This window comes from Alosa pseudoharengus, unplaced genomic scaffold, assembly GCF_046254945.1.
Source record: "Alosa pseudoharengus isolate Yale_2024_CS ecotype anadromous, Long Island Sound unplaced genomic scaffold, YU_APseudo_1.1 YU_APseudo_1.1_scf_18, whole genome shotgun sequence".
NCBI lineage: Eukaryota > Metazoa > Chordata > Actinopteri > Clupeiformes > Clupeidae > Alosa > Alosa pseudoharengus.
In genome coordinates, this window is record NW_027468650.1 from 27,557,577 (window position 1) to 27,563,379 (window position 5,803).

A 5,803-nucleotide genomic window follows, 5' to 3' on the forward strand; every position below is an offset into this window, starting at 1 on the left:
GTCAGAAAGGGGAAGATTCTATTGGGGAAAGGTTCCAGTGGGGGCTGGCATAGAAGCAAAGAGGGGGAGTGAAAATGTGTTTATGTGTGTGTGTGTGTGTGAGAATGTACACAAGCACACATACTGTCCATCTAATTAACAGTTATGTGCCTGGACTGACTGTGGCCTCACCCATTAATTTCTAATGACACCACAGGTGTACAAAAGTAATAAAACACCCAAAATGTTATGGAAATGATCAAAATGTATTGTGTGTGTTCAGATGCCGTCAGACGTCAGAACCTCATGATAGTCAGATGAAATAAATGATATTTTTGAAAGAAAACAGGTGAAAATCGGTCAAATGCCAGACCTAACCACAATACTCACTGCATCTCCTCTGTGATAAGGGACCATAGATATGCTGACCCCTCCTGTTAGACATCCCAATATTGTAGACTCCTAGGCGGATCCGCCTTCAAGTCGCCAAACCCGCGTGACTGTCGCATTCGTTTTGGTGCCGCACAGAGGATCAGCTCCGCCTCCAGGCGGCCCCGTAAATTCTACTGTCAAACAGCGGATCCTGAGTGGACCCATGTCGGATCCGCGGGCGCGGACGCGCCTTTACTTTACTGTAACGGTTGAACATGACTGTACACCAAGAGCCAAGAAGAGTCATACTAGTGGATATTTTCTTTGCTGGGACACGGTTGCGCTGAACCCTCTCGAGTAAGTGATATTTATTAATATATTGCGACATTCACAATAGCTAAACATTGGCCTTTGTGGTTTTATAATCATCATGTTTATTGATTGTAATGACGTTGTTTGATATTACGACTGACATTAACGTTAGTGTAACCAGAGACGTTTGTCATTTTGTGCAACAGGCTAAGTTAACGTTATTGTTAGCTGTGATGCTCATAGTGAGTCTGTAGCCTATCTGATTTAAAATGGGATAGCAATTTCGGCAGAATATGTTATGGTAGTGTGATTTAAAAAACACACATTGTTATTTAACATTAGTCTGGTCTTGTCTGTTTTAATGTGTCGCTGTTGTCCATATAGTGCTACTATGCTAGCGGCATATAGCTGCTAGCTAGCATGCTGCTAGGCGCAATTGCATAAGTTATTGCTATGTCTATTAGTGCTATACATATATTGAAATCACGTTTGCGATGCAAACCTTGATTACGGTGATACTGGCACTGGTATTTCAGTCAATGAAGTCAGTGAAGCACTCGTCTGCTATGATAGCTACCTACAACTTTAGCATGTTGACTCACTGATAATGGTTTAGCTGCTAGCCCTAGCCTCTAGCTGGCTGTGCTTACTTAACGTTTGCATTTTGCCAAGTTTGGTCTCATACGTAACTTTAGTGTCTATCTGCCATCTTTGTAATGAAAGCCTCGGCATTTTAATCACTGCTTAAGTCGGTTCAGACAACTATTGGCATCTGTTTGTGATTTATTATGCTAACGTAACTTAACTGTAACGTTATGGAACTTGGTCCCGCATCTTCTATTTTGTTTGTTCTGCAGCGTCAACTTTTATCGGCTGGATTCTAGCATCTAACGTTACGATTGCCTCTGTTGGGTTTGCTTGATCAAGTAAGATACTTTCTGGGTTGTTAAAATGTAATGTGAACACATTCCCGTAGCATTCCAAAATAGACCAGAGATAGTTGTACTATATGCATATTTGGAAATTTTGGGATTGCAATAACCATAATGATATCGTTATGTAACAGCCATCGTTTCGGGGACTCTGATGACAGTGAAGAGCCAGAAAATGGTGACTTTGCATCTCTGAGGTACCTTCCAACTCGCCTGGTATATCAGTTGAAGCCTCAAGCCCAAGCCAATTGCACTGGCAAAGTAAGTAATAATCTCTTAACAATGAAATAACTAAATCATAATATTAATATTAGAGATATGGTTAACATTCTTAGTGCTAAAGACATTCCCCTCTCTTTGTATCTATTCCTCCAGCTCCACCATCTCGCCGAGTGCCAGGCAGCCGAGTCACTACCCCTCAACCTGGAGAAAACTGTTAAGGTAAAGACTGATCTCTGAAATAATATTGAATACAGTGGCCCCATCTATATTAACACAGCAGTAGTCACTCCATTTCAGATCAACAGATTGCATCTGCATTACCATCTCAGATTTTCTGCATACTTTATCCATTACTTTCAAAATCTCAGCCAAATATTTTGTCAGTTAAAACATCTGCATTCATGCAATGTTGCCTGAAAAGTTCATTCATTATTATCAGATTGTATTGAAACACATTGATTTCAATGTCAATCCATTCATGGAGTTGATATAGATAGTGCATACCAAAATATTGAAACATACAAATTCATATCCAAAGATTTGTTTTTGTTTGCCATTGTTTGGCCCTGTAGCTCTCAGCCTACCATGGTTAACAGATCACAACCATTTATCTCCCTTAGCACCTCACCATGGGGCAGGACCGCAACACTCTTCACCACCTCAACTCCCTGCACCCGCATTTAACATACGGAGAGTTACTCAAGGTAGGGACTGATCTCTGAAATATTAGTGAATAGAAAGGCCCCATGTGTATTATCAGTCATGGTTAACAGATAACTACCATTTAATAAAAAAAAATTCCCCCTCTCGCACACCGCCCACCTCACTATGGGCCAGGAACGGCAGTCCCTCCTCAACTCCCTCCACCCCCACACCAGCCCTCAACGTGCAGCGAACAGAGGAGCTTTGTAAGTCATGTTTCTTTTTAAATTTAATCTCCTTAATACCTATCTCATATATTGTATTGTGTAAGCATACTTGGCTTTGGATGCTACATACCATAAACATAAACATATCTGTCTGTTTGATTACAGGTGCTGTGAGGAAAAACATGGTGACACGTTCTGCCACGGACACTGAGGTCACCAAACACGCAATCAGGTGTTTCAATCGGCGGTGGATCGGGCAACGAGGAGATGTGTTCCACCTCCATCCACACAAATGGAGTAATAGGAGAAATAAGCATTAAACAATCTTTTTATTGAACTTCTTGTCATTCACCAGTTATTCATTTTCTGATATTTTAGCTGTGCATAGCGCAGTATTTCATTGAAGTTGTAGCCTATTAGATAAAATATTTCATGTCTGCACTGACCTAGGCCTATAAAGCACTAAATTAGGTTTTGACCACAAAATGAATGTAAAGTAGCCTAGGCAATGTAGGCTACTTAACAAAAACAGAATAGCTTATAACCTGTAACTTTCCATAAATGTCCATTTTATATTTCCATTGAGTATTGATCACGTTTGTACAGTAAATTGATGTCTTGACTTAAACCTTTTCTGTTAGGTTTATTGACAGTATTGTTAAGTTAAAAATACGAGGCAATGCAGATTAATCGTAGGCCTATATTGCTGTAGTAGCCTAGGCTAGGCCTAGTGATAGTTTTACTTTTAATCTATAGTTGCCTAGTTTTATCCTACAGCCAGAAAGGAAGGAATTTTGAAAATGAGATAAACGGGTCCAAAACGGACCCGGGCCAGATGAGCCTCTGAGTCCGTTGCGGGTCCGCGGCGGATGTATGTATCAATTTGCGGATCCCAAACGGACCCGCCGGGGAGGTAAGGTTTTAATCACGGATGCGGAGTGGATGCAGTGCAGAGCCACGGCGGGTCCGCGATCCGCCTTCGTAGCGGATCCGTTCCTGAGAGCATCTGGACTCCGATACGGGTCCGTTTCGCGGGTCCGTTCCGGAAGCCGTCATACCGCCGCGGAGTCCTTTTGCTGTGTGGGATAGCCAGGGGCGTAGCCAGGATTATTTTATAGGGGGGGCCAGCTGGGTCCAGACTTTTTATTGGGGTGGCACTTGGGAATCAAAACTACTATTTGAAAACTACTCAAAAAGTTTTGAAGATTAGGATAGCCTATTTTAATAATGGCAATAAATTCTGTAAAGCCAACACTGATACACAGGTCAGTTTGTTGTCCACTCCAAATCGTTTTCCATAAATAGGCCAATGCTATAAAAAAGTACATTATGATAATGCACCTTACTTAATCAGTCTTATTATGTGTGTACACTCATGATGATTATTCTAAAACAACTTTACTGTCATGAACATATGAAGGCAAAAAGGTGTTTCTTTGTCGAATAAATTAAGATGCAATGTGTGTCTCGAATTGGATGCCATGCAGGAATTTGCTGGGATCTCAAAACCGCATTATGAACTTTGCCATAGAGAAACACATGATAGCGTTGGATTATGTAGGCTACATGCCTTGCCACCACAACACACAAAAACGTGGGGTAAGTCGAGCTATATGAAGTTATTATTTTGATGTCATTTCTCAGTTTTATAACCCAGAAGGATGTACTTGGTATCAAATGGTAGCTCTCTATCTCCTCTTTCATCTGACATGCGTGGCATAGCCTATCTATCCGATCACGGGTTCGTGAGTAGCCTAAAAACGAGTTGGTTTTTGTACATGATGTTATTTTGCAGTCACGTTGTCTGTTTTTATAGCGCAGAAGCATCGATATACCAATCGATGTACCAATAGATAGCCCTGTGTCTCCTCTTTCTTCTGATATACTTGCCATATCTATGCGATCACGGGTTCGCGAGTAATTCAAACGAGAGTAGTAATGGGCGCAGGTAAACTATAAATATGAATCAATTTGATTTAATTTCATGATTTTTTTTAATTTTCATACTTGATCGCACAGGCAAGAGTTTAGTCTCGTTGGAAAGCCCCACTTCTGCCCTGTCACGCAATTAAGGTTTCATCTCGCTGCGATGAACAGTTCTGGAGTAATGTAACAAAGAACTCAGGCAAAGCAGCCTGCCTCTGCCTGACCGGCTGCTATGGCAAGAACCACACGCAGTCAGCAAATTATGTTTTTTATAAAGTAGCCTAGCCTAGGCCCTATTAGCCTATTGGAGCCATCCGGAGATATGTGCCTAATATGCTTGCATTTCACCCGAATTTTATCGAAATATTTTTGTAAAGTGTTACCGCGGGCATCCGATTATTTCTGATCAGCCCCACACGTCAATGTCAGAGCCTAAGGACAGCCCAACGCAGCTCACTTGGCTATGATTCGTGACACATTCTAACATCTTATTAGCATTAATGTTCCAACTCATCAGTTGTTACTGAGGTTAAGTAATAGGCTAGTCTACTAAGTGTTCAGATGACTTGAATTGTCCCGCTGCTGCTGCACTAGCCTACTCACGATTTGATCACAACCGTGGGCTACACTTCCTGACTGGGCCAATGGTAGTAGATAGAGTGCAGTAATTGGTTCAGTCGCTGCTTTGCAAAGTGTTGGCAAAGTGCCGTCGAAAACGGCAGCATTTTTTTTTTTTTTACTTTTCACTGAACGGAGCTGGGGGGGCCAGCAGGGTGGCCAAGCTTTGACCAGTGGTGGCCGTGGCCCCCCCTGGCCACCACGTAGCTCCGCCCCTGGGGATAGCTCTAAAACCGGGGGGCGAACACGTCGCGCGGGGGGGGGCGCCAGTGCGTGGATATCTCACTCGCAAAATTAAACAATATTTCTATCGGGCGCCTACCATGGACTAGGCTGGGTGAAAATCAAAAGATTGCGTCAAAAGATTGAGCTTAACCATGGACCTCATAGTTGCAAAATGCAAGGGAACATGAATCAGCATATTATTTGCACAAACAATAACGGACAGTAGCTCTTCAATTTTGCCCGTTAAAATGTGTATGAACAGTCTCGCAACGCATTTCATGAAGGCCCTTTTGGACATGTCAGTTATTTGCACCACTGGGTAAAACGGCATTTTGTTTTAGACTACTG

General features: G+C 42.2%; 1 long non-coding RNA gene across 2 annotated transcripts; it reads left to right on the top strand.

Annotated features, from left to right (window-relative positions):
- Window positions 1–472: 472 nt before the first annotated feature.
- Window positions 473–2,937, top strand: LOC143131735 (uncharacterized). Of its 2 annotated transcripts, XR_012988197.1 has the most exons (7): window positions 473–708; window positions 1,521–1,589; window positions 1,730–1,856; window positions 1,971–2,036; window positions 2,438–2,521; window positions 2,655–2,725; window positions 2,852–2,937. It is a non-coding gene; the product is annotated as an uncharacterized LOC143131735 (long non-coding RNA). The 2 variants fall into 2 exon arrangements; XR_012988196.1 differs by lacking the exon at window positions 473–708 and having other exon boundaries at window positions 1,501–1,589.
- Window positions 2,938–5,803: the final 2,866 nt, after the last annotated feature.